Here is an 18015-nt window from a genome sequence, read left to right as displayed (position 1 = left end):
ACTGGCAGCTGCACTGGGCTAATTACGCCCTTTTCCAAGTGCCTTGCTCAAGGGTATCTCACAGCTAATTGCGGAGGGAGAAGAGGAACAGAAACAAAGAAAGGTTAATTACATGTCAATTGAAAGGAAATATCTCAGATTTGAACTACCAACCTAAATGCAATTACTAATTCATACCCATAAAAGGAACACATTTACTCTGCTACATCAAATATGAATCCAGCTAGAATCTGGGAAGTGCATTTGAAAAAAATTATAATACACTGGGGCTCGATAGAAATAGAACCAAGTAGCACTGCATGATTAATCTACTCGCTATGGTCTGCCTGTGTTATTATATAACTGTAAAACACAAAGGCAATGAGTTATAGTAACTAAAATATGTATATGAATGTGGGAAAAAAAAATATTTCAAATACAGTGCTGTAAATACTTTTTAGTTTTTGCATTTTTATGCTGCTTTAGGCTTGTATTTCAAAATTATCAGTGATCTGTGCACTTTTTTTGATGATAAAGCAATTGAAAGCATAGTTATTCCAAACATAAAATATCCACACTGTCAACTATAATTGAAATAGGATTTTTTTCACTTAACTACGCACCTCTTGATCAAGTATTAATATAAGCAAAAAGCAAGCAGGTTTGTACTTGTATGTGATCACTGAAATGTTACACAGGGCCAAAAAGGGGAATAAAAGTCACAAATTCTTTGCAGTAGAGCAAAAAGAGTCATGTGCATGTCTAATCCAAAGCCTTCATCCTCTATTTTTATCTAACTCAATGAAAAATGGAGCAGCGTGACAGAGAAACCTCTTCACCGCAGACAGACAGGCAGACAGGTGGGTAGACAGGCAGCTCTCCTGCCTGCCTCTCTGACGTAACAAGTGACAGGCTCGGGCTCACTGCTGATGACACAGATTACAAAAGCAGGCAGCCAGGAAGTGGAAGAAAGAAAGGAAGAGGGAGAGAGAATCCCCCCTCTGGAGTCGTGGGAGGCTGCTGGACTGGAGAAAGCGGAGGGGAGGAAGGGCAGTGGTGACGGCTTATTGTTTGAGGTCTGTGTGCTGTGGTTCCAGTCTCAGCGCACACTCATCCAGGCCTGGCTATTTATATCCCCTCAATATCCATGCAGGCGGAGGCAGGCTGCAGTCGTTTTCATCATTGCATACATTATGGAGGCGCTGCATCAAAGAGTCTGCCTGCTGTGAGTGGGGGTGCTTGTACTACTTCTCCTACAGGATTTCCCCATTTATATTTGGACAATGTTGGGAGCTGAATTGCACAGTGTTATTTAAGGCACAGTCAAATAATGTGGTGCTACTGAATGTCATAAAAATAAAAAAATAAAAAATCTGGATTTTATGGTGCAAATTATTGTAGACTTTTGAATTCCTTCCAAATATATTCCAACTACCACGTCAAGTACTGTAAAATAGGTATACTATAACTTAAAATAGACAGGAATAACCAAATAATGTCACTCTCCTTATTTACTACCATTGAAGTAGCGAGCAGGTCTCTTAAGTTTGTAGTCACTGAATAACTTAGACGCTCACGCATAGTACAGTAAAGTGATGGGAGATTAAGAATTAAATGACTGAAGTGTGTGTAAAAGTGCAGAGGCAGTTATGTGTGCAGTGTGGGGGTGGGTGGTTGTACAGACTTGGCTCCATCTATCCATTAGCTATTAGGTGTGAGAGTCAAAGGAACTCATGCTGGTGAAAATGCACAGTGGCACTGAGGGATAGAATGACTGTAGGACTACTTTGGCCTGAGTACAAAATGATATGTGGAGGCAGAAAAGAGTAGGAAGCTCTCCAAGTGGTGATGAGAGGGTTGGGAGATGCTGGTAGGGGGTGGTTGGTTGGTTCTGTTATAGGCAAAAAGCCAGGGGGTTGGGGAATCTGGGAGGTTCTGTACTCTTCTGACAGGATGTTTGCCAGGCAGGTGCACAGACAAACACACACTTGGGGCTGGACAAAATATCTAATTAAATGGAGAAATTAAAGTTTTTGATTTTGAGCAAAAAGTAAAATGCTGAAATTGCATGTTAATGATAATGATGATAATAATAATGATAAGTAGGAGAAGAAGGAGACAGAGAAGAAGAAGAAGACGACGAAGAAGTACTCTGCTGTCACTCAAATGCCATTCCCAGTAGTTTTGTGTAGTTATGACAGTAACGCAGGCTGTCACTACCTCCATGGAGAGGCCTACATGTGAGTAGTTTGCAGGTCAACAACAATCTTGAGTGATGGCAACTGCTGAAGATGATGAGATGAAAACAAAAAAGGTAGTATTTTCTTTTAGATTAGCTAAAAAGGAACACATGCTGCGCTTACAGGTGCTGCTTTTTTTTTTATTGCCGTCACATATTGACACTACAAATGTGACATTGGTTTAAGGCAACCATTCTTAATCATGTTTTAACTTTGGTTCGTGGCAATAGAATAACAAAAAAAACAATGTGTGAATCACCAATAAAAATGACAGCATTTTAAAAGAGTAATAAGAGATTTTTTGGCCACGTTGCACATTAGCCATTATTTTAAACATGCAAAGAAACACACAGGTTTCATCCACTGGCCTTATTTAGTGCCAGTTACTTATATATGCATGCACATTGTTCACCCAGGGTCTAATGTATGCTGTCCCTCAAATACATGCACTGAAGCGGCTTTAAACATCCCAGGAGGTGAAGAATGAATACAGACGAAGGGGGTAAACTGCCTGCTGCTGCTTTCATTCCATCTCCTCCTTTTCTGAAGGCAACTCATGACAACTCCTCCATTCAGAGCAGAGGAGGAGGAGGAGACAAGGAGGCAAAGCACAGGGATGGAGACACAAAGAATGTCATTAGCAGCAGCCGCAGCAGGGTGCTGGTACAATATGGCAGCAGCATTAGTGGTGACTGGAGCTCCAAATCTCTTTAATAAAAGAAGCATTCAGTGGCAGCAGCACTGACACCATGGAGGGAAATCAGACTCAGTGGACTAAAAATAGGAGAGAGGGAGGATAGAGGCATTTGGGGAGAAAATGGGGGGGCACACAGAGAGAAGTTAAAGGCAAAATCTGAATTGAAAAGGATAATGATATACTATTAGACTCAAAATACAGTGTGTATGTAAGCACCCACAAGAAAAAAAAATCCTATACGTGGATACAACAAGGTCAAGTATGGCTCCATTTGTGTTTGAGGACATGGTGATGCAAAGTTTACTAAGAGCTGACTAACCATTTTAGCCTTTCCTCTTCAAAGCTGTTGAGGTGTTTCCTTAATCTAAGGTCAGTTTTTAGTCCAACCATGTCATTTAAATCTGTGCTGCCTCTTAGCTCTGTTAGCCAAATACTTTCTTTTGATAATGTGAATATTATATAGCAATTTCTGTATTACAATAACACAGAGGGCTTTCTAATTTCTCCTTTTAACTGTTATTTTATCAAATCAATGGACCAAAAGTTTACAGACATCAAGTTGATTGCGTCTGTCAACAGCCTGGAAGCCCCCAAGAACCCCAAAAGGAAGAAACTACTATTCAAAAAACATAACACCAGAAAGAGGGCCCACAGGTCTGCAAATGGGCAATGTGTCTGATCAGTACAGGACCTGTATCTGTTTAATGCTCAATTTCCATGGTTGGAGCCAGGGATAGGCATAATTTCCATCACAAATAAAATGGCAGCTATAATTACAGCCACTGAAAGAAAACCTGAGAGAAGGGAAGCTGTTCCACTTTTCTGTACAAGAGTGGGAGATCTAAATCACAAATGAAGGGGACAGCGATCAGGACTGCAAAGGTAGAGTAAAAGATACGAGTTTGTAAAGTGTTTAAGTGTGGGTATACATGCGGTAGCTGGGAATAGAGGACAGACACAGATATTAAAGTGCTTTTTGGCAGAAGTCTGTACCTGCTGGTCCTTAATATTAACAGCAGTGGTCTGTCGGTTCCAATGCCAACCATGAATAATGGAGACTCCACCCAGATATGCCAGGACACTGAATTATTTATTCAAAGCCACAGACTTGCATTAGTACAGTGTGTGCCTGCTTAGATGGTTCTGTAAGTGTGTGCTTACACACAGGAAGTGACAGAGTGTGTGAACATATATGCACATTTTCACAGCATTTTCAGACTGACACTGACAAGGAGAGAAGTTACGGTACTTGGTATGCTTTTTTTTTTTTTTTTTCCTTAGAAAGCTTTTGTGGCAGAAAGCCAGTAATACATTTAACATTTTTGGGGAAAATGCATAAATTAATAAATATAAAATAATTTGTGGTTTACTGAAAAAAAATCCATTGCCATCCTCCAGCAGTTTGGTAAAACTAGCAGAGATAACATACAGCATGTAATCATTATTTCTGGATTGTTCAGTTTGATTGGTGTTCTTTTAGTGACACCACCCTATAGCAACTGTTTTTTTGCTGCTAGTTCAATGAAAAACTACTGCTGCAGCAGTAGGACTGGGTGATCTGGTCAAAAGGGGTCTTCTGTGTAGATTCCTGATCTGAATCACAATTTTGTCACCTCAAATAAAATATACCTAAGTTGTCTAGTTTACCCTGGTTTCTGGAGGCTTAGGCTTATGTGATGCTTTTTATTGTTATTATTTGGCTATTAACCTAGATCTGACTAGAAGATCTGCATTTTTGGATAATTTTGGACCAAAATTATTAGAAAAGTTTGACAATATCTAGATGAAGTAAACAAATACATCCAAATGTTCGTGTACATACAACTGCAGTGTTTACTTTAATTAGCTAGATGGTGGTGTATTTTTTTAAAATAAGGAATCAATAATGTCTAAAGCAATAATGTTTTCATATTACCATGACAATAAATCATATGTTTAAAGCAGACTCACTGTCTGTCAGAGTCCTGAGGCTGAACTCACAGCCCAACAAGTTACACAAACTCAGTTTTGACAGCATAATATTTTTTCAATACCAGGATACCTCTGAAAAGTAAAATTGCCAAATTAAGATCAATTACAATCTAGATTACCCAGCCCTATGTGACAGTTTATTTTGATATTTTGACCTTAAAACATCTGTAAAGGTCTGCATTAGATTTTACAACTCCCATTTCACTATTGTGATGGTCCTACATTGGATATGACATTGTTGCTTCCTGGAGTTGTTGAGTGGTAAAGCTGTACCCACTATGTAGCAACGTAAACAGTTAACAATCATTTGTGTTTCAGCTGCAATAGTACAACCCTCGAGACAATGTTAACTAGGTCATTAGTTTCCTTTCATAGACTTGGTTTAAAAAAAATGTAGCCTAATTAGTTGGAAGAGGAAAAGCATGACAGATGTAAATGAGTGCACCACTGCATTGTAACTTGACATTGTGTGTACTTGGTATAAGTTAAAATCTGTGCTGGGTATGTGTGGATATGCATCAGTCTCCAAGAGAATAGATGGGCCACATATACAAAGTATGGTCTAGTTCACACTCTATTAAACTATACCACACACATCCAATTCACATCACGGCCCACTTTACATCTGCTGCAGGGACTACCCACCAAGACGACAGGTTGTCCTACACTCCACACCTCTTCTGATCAAAGCAAAGAACAACTCTGCTTCCTCCAAACACACAAAAACATCCAACACAGCCTGCCAACTAGTCTCTGGTGGGAAGGAGAAAAACAAAACACAAAATAAGTCAAATAAATAAATAAAACTATGGTATGAAATCCCTAATAAGAGCCAATTCCTTATTCCTCCTCCAAACAACACACAGCTGATGTTGTAGCTGAAAACTGCATTTGGTACCATTTGTAGTTTACCTTGGAGACTAAGGACATTAGGTGATGTGGTGATGGTGTGGGTGAGAAAATCCAGACAGACAGGGATACACACAATAGGCATCAGAGAGCCACTGCAGAGTCAATGTTTGCAGAGGCAGCAACTCCAAATCTAGACTCCACAGTGCAGGGCTCGGGGATTTCTTCAGCAAATTCACAAAAGCCTTGAATGCATTGCATGCAGTGATAACCCTATTTGCTGTCACTGCCCAAGGACAAGTATTGAGCCTTAAAGAGAAGTGTTGAAATGAATATCAGATTTCCTTCTGACAGCAAAAAGCACTAGATCATGATATATAACATTGTTCCTCAACATCGCAACACACAGACTGAAATGCATTTGGGGAACAATGTACACAAGTGATGCATATACACGACAGAGACTAGAAGACAAAGATAAGGGTTGAAGCTGGCTGACTTTATGGTAAAAGTCTGAGGTTGGTTTCTGATGATCACTAAAGCTCACACCTGAAGCTCAGCCCTGTTGGTACAGTCTAAGGTAAACAAAATGCTGAGAACACTGAACCACATCCTGAGTTTAACAGGACAGATTCTTGTAAATATCTTATTAATGACTGCTAGTGGTCAACTGATGTGGGTTTTTTACTCACTAATGCAGACTTTTAAAGGGAAAATGGCCAAGTCATAGTGCTAATGTTCATATTATGTTTTTTTAGTGCATCTGATGAAACATCACTATTTGATAATATCTCTTCACATTTATTGAGCACCACTATGTCTGCCTTACTTTGGTTTGCTTAAGCAGAGACCCTCTGAGCTCCATCTGAAGCACATTTATTTCAAATTAAACAAACCTATCTACCAAACGATCTAAAGGTGAAAAAATCTAGACTTAATCAATCTTACCCACATAATTACAGAAAAAATAAAAATTTACATAAAGCTGTGCACCTCTGCTGTCTACAATAATCGGCAATGGCAGCATGCTTGCATGGCAGCGCTTTGTCCGTGCATAGTCCATGGACTCAATAATGGGAATAATTGCGTATGTCTGCAGTTGTTCACCAATAAGGAGACAACAACCTTCAGTGATTTAATACAAGAAACAATCAGAAATGCTATCATTAAATATGAAATGGCAAATACCACCATATTTGAAGAGCTGCAGAAACATATGCACTTTTGACAAGCTGTGGTAAGCTGAAGTATTTGAAGATGATGTAGACCAGTGGTTCGGTTCTGGAGGCAAAAGCTAAAGCCAAGTTCAGCTTTTGACAAAATATCTACTGAGCTTACAGTGCATAAATTCACATTTTATTGTGGAGACTTTCTGAATATTCTGTTAAAATGTGCCTACAATATCCTGAATTAGGGATGCAAATTATCGATTAATCCATTAATCATTAGTTGGTTGATCTCATTGATCGATTAACGATTAATTGATAAGCAGCGTTCCTGAGAACCTGAATTTCTCTTTCAATACGGTCGATAAGAATAAAAGCTAAATACTGTTTATATACTTCATGAAAAAAGCATGTCATATTCCTTAATGATTGATTTATTGAACCATTGGATACAGTCAGTGTTTCCTGTGGAATTCATCTGTTGGTGTGGTAGTCTGTAATGGGGGGCGGGGTGCACACACATGTGTTTCGTCAGTGGGGTGGGTGGGGGTTACTCGGTCGTGGAATGCATGCATGTTGGATGGTGACTGCACACATGCATCACTTTCCATCCTACTTATAATACTATAGGGGCACGGGGTGGTGTAGTCTGTGCCCCCGCAGAAGTGAAAGTGAAACTTTTTGCTCATTTATCTTTTCCCTACCTCCTGAAGCTTCGCAAACTTTAATTTGAAGGGGCCGGATGTTTGTCCTGGACTATTATATATCATACATATGTATAATAAGTCACCCCCCCACACACACACACTTTTTCCCGTGTCCACCGGGGTGACTGCAGGACATAATGTTCGGCATACCTGTGCCCCGGATCAGGAGCCTGGAGGATGTTTTCAACTTCTGTCTCACTGACCGTGGACTAGACCAACCCCCAGGGAAAACGCTCTGATCCGATACCGACCCCGCATTTGTGCGTGTATTTATGCAGGGGTGCACCACTCTCACAAACAGACGGACCGGTCTGTGTTTCGCTCCACCATGTCCCTAAAGACATTCGAACTCATCAACGCCATGATCTGGTTCAATGACCAGCTATCCCAGCCGCGGCGTTGCAGCACCGACAACCTGGCAGCCTTCTGACAGGTGTGGACAGGTGGACAAGGGCAATTAACCGACAATTAATAATTTAATTGAGCAAATTCTTATCGACAATTAATCGATAGTCGATTAATTGTCTACATCCCTATCCTGACTATATTGTCAAATGAGTCAAGTCATGCAGTATGTAACTATATAAACACAAGTTGTTTTTGGATATCAGGATGATATAATGTACAGTCTAGTAACTGCAAGAAAGAGATTTGCAATATAATCATAATCTTTCTCCATCTCATGTTGTCATAGATATGTAGACTTGGTAAGTGAATTGTTGATCATCAACCTAACATTCGACAGTGTCCCTCATTCGACACAATGAAGTATGAAGTGTATGCAGGGAGGAGTCCCATATCTGAAATGGTTGGTACATTCTTACGCTCCCAGGAGACTCAAGAAGGAGCTGCACAGAAATTTGATATGGGCGGCTTTATTTTCCTCTGATGCTGACCCCATGGTCTACTGAGACGCTTGAGCATCAGCAAGAATAGCAGATCTGTGAGCATGTTTGTGTGCGAGGGGCTGAATGTGTGTGCTTAAGTCAAAGGAAGAGAATGAAATGCAAGATCCAGTGTGAATATAATTAAGCTGAAAGAAGTAAAAGGTCATAGAACACATAGAACATAAATTTTCAATAAACACTGAACTGGAATAATCAATTTTTTATAACTGAGTGCAAACAAGGAAGTGGTGAAACCTAACCCCAGGCTCTCACAATCAATACATTTTTAATGACAGCTTTTAGGCAACAATCATAAAATTGTGAAATATCATTTGTATTACCTCTGCTGAGGTTAAAAGCAAAATAGAAACAGTGTTTACATCCAAAGAGGAATTCAAACAAGAACCTTAGTTCAATGATGTCTCCAAGAAGTTTAACATTACTGTGCATAAGCACTAAAATTACTCACCAAGTTTCACATCTGACTTGAAATAGCAGTGAACAAAGATTTTTAGCATACTTGGGATCATAATCATGTCTTAATTAATGACTGGACTGCATTAGTATAGCATGGAAGAGGGCTAATTTATTTTCATGTATTTGTTACAATAATCAAAACCTTACAACTATTACACCACATTCAGGGAACTATTAAGAGCTGCTAAGAGTACTACAATATGATCAAATTCTCTCATCTGTCTACACCTAAACCCTGAAAAATTTAATCATAAGCATTCACATATTCATCTACTCATCTCTTCATAACTCAGCTGATGTGAGAAAAAACCCAGATGTAGGCCACCGTCAACAATAATCATGTTAACACCTGATACTGTGGGTCTAGTGGCTTAACCTCTCATTTGAAAACATGAGGAATATTGTAGCTTTAATTTAACAAAAAATAAATAAAAATAACCCTGAAGGTATTTTTGACAATCAAACAGGGTAAAATCCCACTTGAAAGACATCCCTAATTCAGGTCACTTTAATTCACAGCAATGTCTGTGACATTATTATAGCAGAGGCGTTGACTGTAACTTTGATGTGGATGCTGATGAGATGAGATTCAATTACAAGAAATCTCCTCTTGGAGTGCGAGGAACATCAGACAAAAAGGGGAAGCACTAGATCCTTCCTGTTGAAACTGGATTCATTATTGTCATCGTCATTAGTGATTCATCCCGTATTATTTCAGGACGGTCACGGCAGAGTCTATTATCTCTATAAATGGAGAAAACCACCGTCAACTTTAAACCGCCTGCACTAGTTCCTCTTTATCTGCCTCAGCTGGCCTCAATATGAAACTCCAGTGAACCAGAACACAGGTGTTATTGTGTACAGGAGACTGAGTATACAGTGATCAGAGGTGGACCAGGGGGAAGCCCCACGTATCAATCTTTTAGCCAGTCTACTTCCTGCTTAGCTGGGGAACTTTCATACGTCCAGTGATCTAGGATGAATGGCCTTTGCATATTTGAGTCAGTAACCATGTTTGTACCACTGCAAGACTCTCCCCAAAGAACATAATGCTTGTCACCAAACAAGAGATTAAACATTTATAAAATCATCTAGATACTGGGAGCAGTAAGCAGCAAGAAGAATATCTAAATAAGAACATCTGATTACAGATTAACACCAGATGGACCAATCTGTTCAAAGGATACATCATGACTTGTGTTGAGTAAGCGTTAATAGGCTTTTTTCTTGTGACTTATAAACAATAGTGCTGTGGGCGGACATTACTCAAAATCAGAGTGGAAAATACAGACAGAGAGGCAGCTACATCAGAGCCAAAGTAGTCAATGTTTAATTATTACATTAGATAAAAAATGCAGACATTGAGAATTATTAAAATACTACACAATAGATCTGATAGCTGGGCAGGCAGTTAGACGGTTGACCACTACCAAGGAGCAGCTGCATCCTTTTAACGACGTTCCAACTGTGACAAAATAATCCTACATCTGTAGTAAATATCAATGGATCCAGCAACCATAGTTTCCTCAGGATGGGGCTCCTCTTGTTAATGATTCCTCAACTGCTAAATTGTATCTGAAACATTTATCTCTCCATTGTCGCAGGTCTTATTTGCTGTCTAAAAGGAACAAATACCTACATTTTAAAAAGGAGCAGCAGACAAGAGGAAAAAAGAAGTCCCTGGCTTGCAGCATCTGAATGAATGTTTGAATGAAGGCTTATTTTACTCATCACAGTCTCTTAAAACCTAGGGGTTTTGTGAACATTTACAACTGACCGAGTTTTCAGCTTTCACTACAGTCAATGGTCCTATAAAGATATAAACATGTAAATGTTACACCAAGACACACCCAAGTTGCTCTTACAAGTAAAAAACTGCATTTATTCTGAATGGGTTAAAGGGCATACCACTGCATTATGCTGATGTGCGTGATAAATTCTGCTTAGAAAATAGAATCAAGTCAACAGAGATGACTTGGGAAGTTTTGCTTGATTCATATCTTACAACTTAGGAGTCCATTTCTCATATCAACTCAGAATCACATGAACAACGGAACATTTTATCTGTGTGCGGGAGTAGTCCAAAAGGCACCTACAGCTCAGACTCCTGATCTGCAATGTGCCTGTACTAATATATCCAAACTTTAGTATCCACATAACTATAAATTCACAAAAAAAGCAAGGAAGCAAGGGCAGAAGTTAGTTTTGACCTTTTATTGAGTGAATGTTGCCACTGTTTTACTTCCCAAGGGTCAAAAAAGGTACTTGTGTAAGAAAATATATTCAAAAACCTTTTTTGATGCCAGAATGTAGTCTTAATCTTTAAGCATCATCATTATGTTTGTGTGAAACTGTTCCTAGTAGGGAATCTCTGGTTCCTGTGGGCGTAGTGGAAGACAAAGACATGTGTCAGGCCTGCGGCTCTGCTCATTGCCTACATTGTGCAGCTCGCCAGCAGGCGTGGCAGTAGAAGCCTCACAGCCTTCAAGGAGCTGCCTGAATGACCAGCCGCTGCCCAGATGGAGAGGCCTCGCCGAGTTTGCACGCAAGATGGCAGCCACATTGTCACTACTCTACAGGACAGCGAAGTGACCATGAGGAAGGGTGCAAGTGGAATCGTTTCAATCTCAGATAAGACATACGAATCACCCATCAGGGGAGAAAACAGGTTTACATATGGCTCCTCTGACCGATTTCCAATTACACTGAAATTTCAAAATTTATGGGCTTAAAGATATACAGTAAAACATGGAAAACAATGTTTGATTGTATCCTCAAGCATATTAAACTGAAAAACCCTACATTCTGTAGATCAGTTGCAACCTTGAGGAACCAATAGCCTAATTACTTGCCAACATAAGCAATGTTTTATTAACCTTTTACATTATTATTTTAGGCAGAGTAACTAAGGACTTACTGGCTCTAATTTCAAAAAATGCTGAATATTTACCATTAGCCAATATTATTATGTTAATTTTTTTGCATGAACAGTCCTAATATGGGTCCCTGTACTGTGTATCATCATATATGCTACCAAATGTTAGGAGTACCATTGACAGGAGTATGATAATCACCTAACTCAGCAGCATCCTTTATGAATTATACAATAATTATAAACTTAATGTAAGCCATGTCTAATAAATCACAACCAAGAATCCATAATAAAATGAGGGATGGCCAAAAATCTTGGATGAAAATTGGTGTTGGCTGATATTTGCTAATATCAAACAATATCCATATTGGTGTTAGGGGTGTGTATTGGCAAGAATCTGGCAATACAATAAGAATCACAATACTAGGATCACGATACAGTATATCACGATATATCATGATACTGTTAAAAAGGCAATTATTTGTTTGTTTCTTTTAAAAAAAACAAAACAAAACAAAACATATATTATTTCCTGGAAGGATTGAATTACACCAGAAATATGCACGAATACTAAACACATTTTTATTTGATCAGAACAGGATCTAATGTTATATCACGACATTTTTCGAATTCTCCTAGTTTCCAAAGGAACTAACATTTGCCTCTCAGACAGTACAAATTGCTTTAGGATGCTTCAAATAATGATTATTTAATAAAACAGTGTTCAATAATGATAAATATGATATAAACAATAAAGAAAAACAAAAAACAAAAATGAACCTCAGCCATATCTGCATTTGACTAAATACCTAAAAATATTGATACAGTACTTTTTAATATCGATACAGTATTGTGAAAGGAAATATTGCGATATATTGCAGAACCGATATTTTCTAACACCCCTAATTAGTATATAGGGTGTCGTTCTGAAGACGGCAGTCACAGATTTGTATCATGTTGTTTCATGAATTTGCATGATTGAAATTGTGCTTCTTTGAGTAAATTGTAATGAAGGGCTGAAATACTACCCACCACAGTCATGTGGTCTGATGAGTCCAGACTGAGCTTGTACCAGAGTGAAAGGAGCATCAGGGTGAGAAGAGAGGTGGATGAAGCGATTACCCATCAGGACTAGCACCTACAGTACAAGCCTGTGGGAGCAGGTTCAGCAATATTACATGCCTATAAATTTATGGAAATACACATTGATGTTGTGACATTGTACAAGCATAATGACACAATGTCACAGTGGATGCATGCCACAATCAAAACAACATAAGTATTAAAATGTGGAACTTTTTTTGATAGGCTGTGTAAATTTGTGATATGTCTATATCTATGTGAAGTACCTGTGTCATAACAATTAGATACTTAAATATAGAGATACTATTTAGATACTAATAACCCTGAACCAGTATGTGACCATAAACACACCAAGCCCAGCTAAGCAAAAAAAAAAAAAAAAGACCACAAGAGGTGTTGTTTGTTAACTTTTGCAGCAAATTATGAGAGGGTTAAAGGAATGACCTTGTTGTATCATCCATAGCCAAGGATTTACAGCCTTATTCAGCCATAGAAAACCCCAAGTTTCACTACCTGTTGAGCCAAGCTCCCATCACAATGCCACTTTACAGAGACAGTGTTTTACCTGCACTCAACAATCAAAGCAAAGCCCAGGTAATGGAATGGAATTTGTGACGTGCATTTCAGGAAGTGACGTGCCCCTTTTAAGAGATAGGCCTGCTATTTGAAAACAAACTGTATTTTTATTGAGTACAGTTCCTGTAATGCATTGTCTGCAGATGGATTTCGATTTTGTTTTTGTTATGATTATATACTGAGGTGGTTCACACAGATGTAACTGATTATATTATATACTGTCATAGTGTGATTTTTGAAGACCATTTCGAAATAATAAGGAGTTAAAAATTTGCATTGACTGGCAAAGTACAGATTTGCTGTACTATAAAAAATTGAGGGTGCTACATCAAGATGCATCATGAATCATTGACGGGTAAATCAGAATTGTATCAAATCACAAGGCAAGTAAAGATTAACACCCCTATTGTAGGTATATATTTGTTAGCTTCCCTGGCACAAAAGACAACCAATAACAAAATTAACCAACAGAGAGTAACATTGATATCAGCTCTTGCCCAAATTGTCATTTCAAATATGGGTAGATATGCATCTATAATTCTACATCTTACAATAGAGTACACAGCTCCTCTCCATAAAGAACCTAACATGTCTCTACAGGAGTCTAAAAAGAGGAAACGGTGCAGGTGTAGTGCACATCTGCTGCCAGTTTCACTTTCTATCACTCTTCCTAAACAAGTGGACCGTGACACTGCTCGCCACTTTGCATCTTGCGTTGCCTACAACAATCCTGCATAACTGAATGTGCACATGCTTATCAGACTCTGTATGGGTGTTTCGCTGTACTCTTGTCTCTGATGTAAGCACTATTAGACACTCAGATCACTTCATTCTACAGCTTGACACAATATGCCAGGTTGCTGAAATGCAGACAACCATGATGTAAATGACGCCTAATGCATCTACACAGAGATACAGCCTATAATGCAGACTATATGAAACGCCATCTGTGATGTCCTGTTGCTCATGAGTGTCAGTATACAGTTAAGCTCTGCACCAAAGATACCACAATAAATCCCTCCTCTGCTATTGAACTTCCTGATTAAAGAGGCAATGGGCATCGAAGAGAAGAGGCTGGGGGGGAGGACTAAACAAGGTCATTGTGTTGTGGTCAGCAGGGCTTTGGACAGGCTTCAAATGTGCAATGAGATGGTCAGTGTACAGACAGAGGAGCCATTACTACCCTGCTGAGCACATAAGCCAGGCACAGAGCTTAACATAAGACAGAAACATAGCTCAGCTCCTTACAGCTTTACAGATCCAGACCAGACAGTGATTCTTCCTTCTCCTTATAACTCATCGCTAAAAGACGAGAGCTGACATCAAGCTAGGCCTCCAGACTTGTCTTGTCACCTCTAGTCCTTGTCAAGCTACACAGCAATACGACTACTCCTAGTGAGCTATCAGTCAACTGTGGAGGTTGAGAGAAAGCTAATGACAAAGAGAAGAAGAGAGGGAACTTAGCGTGGATGTGGATGAAGATCTAATCTATGAGTGTACTGTCACCGTACTAGAAGGCGATGACTTCACAGATGGAGAGTTTGACAGTCTTTCTGAATCATGCCATGTTTAGTAGACTGGTACATTACACTGGGTTATAATAAATGTCAGTGTGGTAAACTTACCACAAAGAAATGGTATATTCCTGTATTAAGAGAAGAAGTCAAACATCAGTGCAAGACTCAAAAATTCCCAGAAGGCGCAATGTTGGACATCCCTGAAGGTTAGTCATAACAGACGTGGCATACGGATTCCTAACTTGTTGCAGTCTGGTTCGCCAGATTCCTCCAGGGATAATGAATGCCAAGCCCTCAACCCCCTACCCTGTGCCAGCCAAGTCATTATAATACCAAAGCAGTTAAGGCAGGTGAGATTACATTATAAGAATAACACCTTTTCATGTGACTAAAAGGTGATTTTTGTCATGAGAATAAAAAACAGGAGTCCTCTTTCAGCCATTATGTACAAAATGTTGTAACAACTGATTTGTTAAAGGATAGTGCAACCTCAATATAATGGATGATATAATTAGTTATCCTATTAGACAGTCCTTTAACCAGTCTCTCCAGATAACGGTCCAAAAGCTGACTAGTCTCAATCACTTATTAAAACTGGCAACAAGATGAGGCATTATGATATTTTAGATCATGGGCAACCACAACACTGAAACATATCAGATAACAAGTGCAGACAATAAGATAAGCACGATAACCATGAGATATCTTCCCTAAAAACCACCTCAGAGAAAGATTATACATGATTAGACATTATAATGCATAATGTTCCTCACATTAAGTGCATGAAAACATTATGTAAAGGAACAATACACCAAAGACACCGCATGGCTTTTGTCGGTCATGCCACATCTTGCACAGGTATGTACATTTCAGCATTTAAGACACACAGCTACCTTGAAGCACTCAGTGAGGAAATAATAAACAGGACCACAGCTAAAGGGCCAGCAGACTCTCTGTGAATGTGACAATACATTTACCACTACCAGAGTTGTTGTTATGTGCATCCTATGCTCACAACCCTACATATTGGAGTTAGTAAGGGTCTATCTAGGTTAACTGTCCTTCACCCAAACACTGGATCTCTGTAAGCTCCAAGATGACCTTTGACCCCCCTGGAGAGGCGCAAGAATAAAACAATTTACTCTGCGATAACAAGTATAAAATAGCTTCAGAACTGTTTATTCACCCAATTACCTGTGGTTATGATCACAGTTAGAGCTCTGATGTGGCATAGATCTTAGTGCAGTGATATCTAAGCTGATGTTGTGAAGGAGAAAGCGCTACAGTAAAACAATAACAACAGTAATTTGCGGATCAGTGTTTCCCCAAGGCAAGGGGCTGAACCTCAGCTCCAGCCTTCTGTTGTAGTGCAGCAGAGGTGGCACTAATTAATGCGTCCATTATCGGACAGGGCTATTCTATTATTGTTCTCGAATTATGTTTCCGAGAGTTATACGGTCCCATCAAAACCATCTCACGGTGTTTACGAGGTTGAATATGCAGTCAGTTATTACATCCACCACAGACTTCAGTGAAAATGTACACAAATTCATAACGGGACATCCGCCTGTGAGACAATGCAGGTCCCTTGTTTCAATCACTGCTTTGTCTGCGGGCTGTCCTGAACCACTGGACAAGTGGACAAACTCTAATGGAATACAGAGAACTAAGTTAAATGAAAAGGTCACAAACAGCAGAAGGCGTTATCCAGCCGTCCGATTACAGACCTGAGAGGAGGGGGTGACTAGGAGGTTTTGGGCACAGCCACAAAATCGTCCCTGACAGGAAAACGAGTGTGGGCAAAATAATTAGCAATAAATGTATCGTTTAAAAGTTGCCATGATTTGCTTTTTTGTTTCTGGTTTGCTGTCAGAGCAGACAAACACACAGAAAAGTAAACGGGAATGGTAAAAATGTGTTAGGACCTAGCATAAATGCTGTCCGATAATGGATCTTGTGACGTTACATTGTACGTTAACTAGCAGCTAACGCTAACGACGTGAAACAGGTTTATCGTTAGCTCTGCACACAGCCTTCTCGCTCAATGTAACGCTTCTTGGCAGGTGGTAAATGTCAAATAAAGCAGGGCTAAAACACACTCTACATCTCAACCACGGCGTTCCTCAGTGCGTTATCCTAAAGCTTTCCGTGCTAAAACGTTGCAGCGGCAACAGCAACACAACGAGACGACACAGTGACTGCGGTGTGGGCAACTCACCCCAGAGATACCACTGTACTGTCGACCAGATGTTGCTCCAAATTAGCGATGAAGGCCCATGAGGATGGTTCCTGCGGTTAGGGGGCATCCAGGTTTTGTGGCGTTAAGATTAGACAATTCCAGACGTGGCTTTGCTTTGACGGTTGTCCGTGCTCTGTCTGCATATGTGTGTACGTTTGCGTGCGCGCGGCGGAGCTCTCCGAGGCCTGCTGCTGGAGGAAATGGTCTCCGCTCAGTCAGCACAGAGCGCATGCGCAGAGGACGCACAGAGCTAGTGGGTGAGTGGTGTGTGAGCACAGCCCCGTGGACAACAGGTGAGGCTCAACTGATGGCAGACTTGTTACCACAGGCAGGAGTGCAGCCAGGGATTAGGGGCCCCGTGAAAAAAACATATCACTTTGGGCCCCACCATATCAATTCTGCAAACTATGCAAACAATAAAAACATAACAGTGTGTAGGCATGGATCAATATTTTATTATGAGAAAGGTGTAAGCTATGTTTTACATTTTGATAATACTTTTTTACTGACCACAATGTTTGATTTTTTTTTTACATTGATATAGGCTACAAATACAAATAAATTACTTTTTGAATGAAGTACAGGGTGGGGAAGCAAAGTTTACAATATTTTGAGGCAGGGATTGAAAGACAGTGTATGACCAATTAGTTTATTGAAAGTCATGAGAATTTATTTGCCACAAGAAAATTTACATCATAGAAAATGTTTTTATTCTATGTGTCCTCCTTCTTTCTCAATAACTGCCTTCACACGCT

At 39.6% G+C, this 18015-nt stretch overlaps 1 protein-coding gene across 1 annotated transcript in view; it reads right to left on the bottom strand.

Moving 5' to 3' along the window:
* Positions 1–17465, bottom strand: part of cskl (c-src tyrosine kinase-like) — a 45846-nt gene extending 28381 nt beyond the window's left edge. The window contains exon 1 of the mRNA XM_030123515.1: positions 17240–17465. The gene's annotated coding sequence lies outside the window, so the exon portion shown is untranslated. The remainder of the gene's footprint in view (positions 1–17239) is intronic.
* Positions 17466–18015: the final 550 nt, after the last annotated feature.

Source organism: Sphaeramia orbicularis, chromosome 3 (genome assembly GCF_902148855.1).
Source record: "Sphaeramia orbicularis chromosome 3, fSphaOr1.1, whole genome shotgun sequence".
Classification (NCBI taxonomy): Eukaryota; Metazoa; Chordata; class Actinopteri; order Kurtiformes; family Apogonidae; genus Sphaeramia; species Sphaeramia orbicularis.
This window is presented reverse-complemented; position numbering and strand designations above follow the sequence as displayed.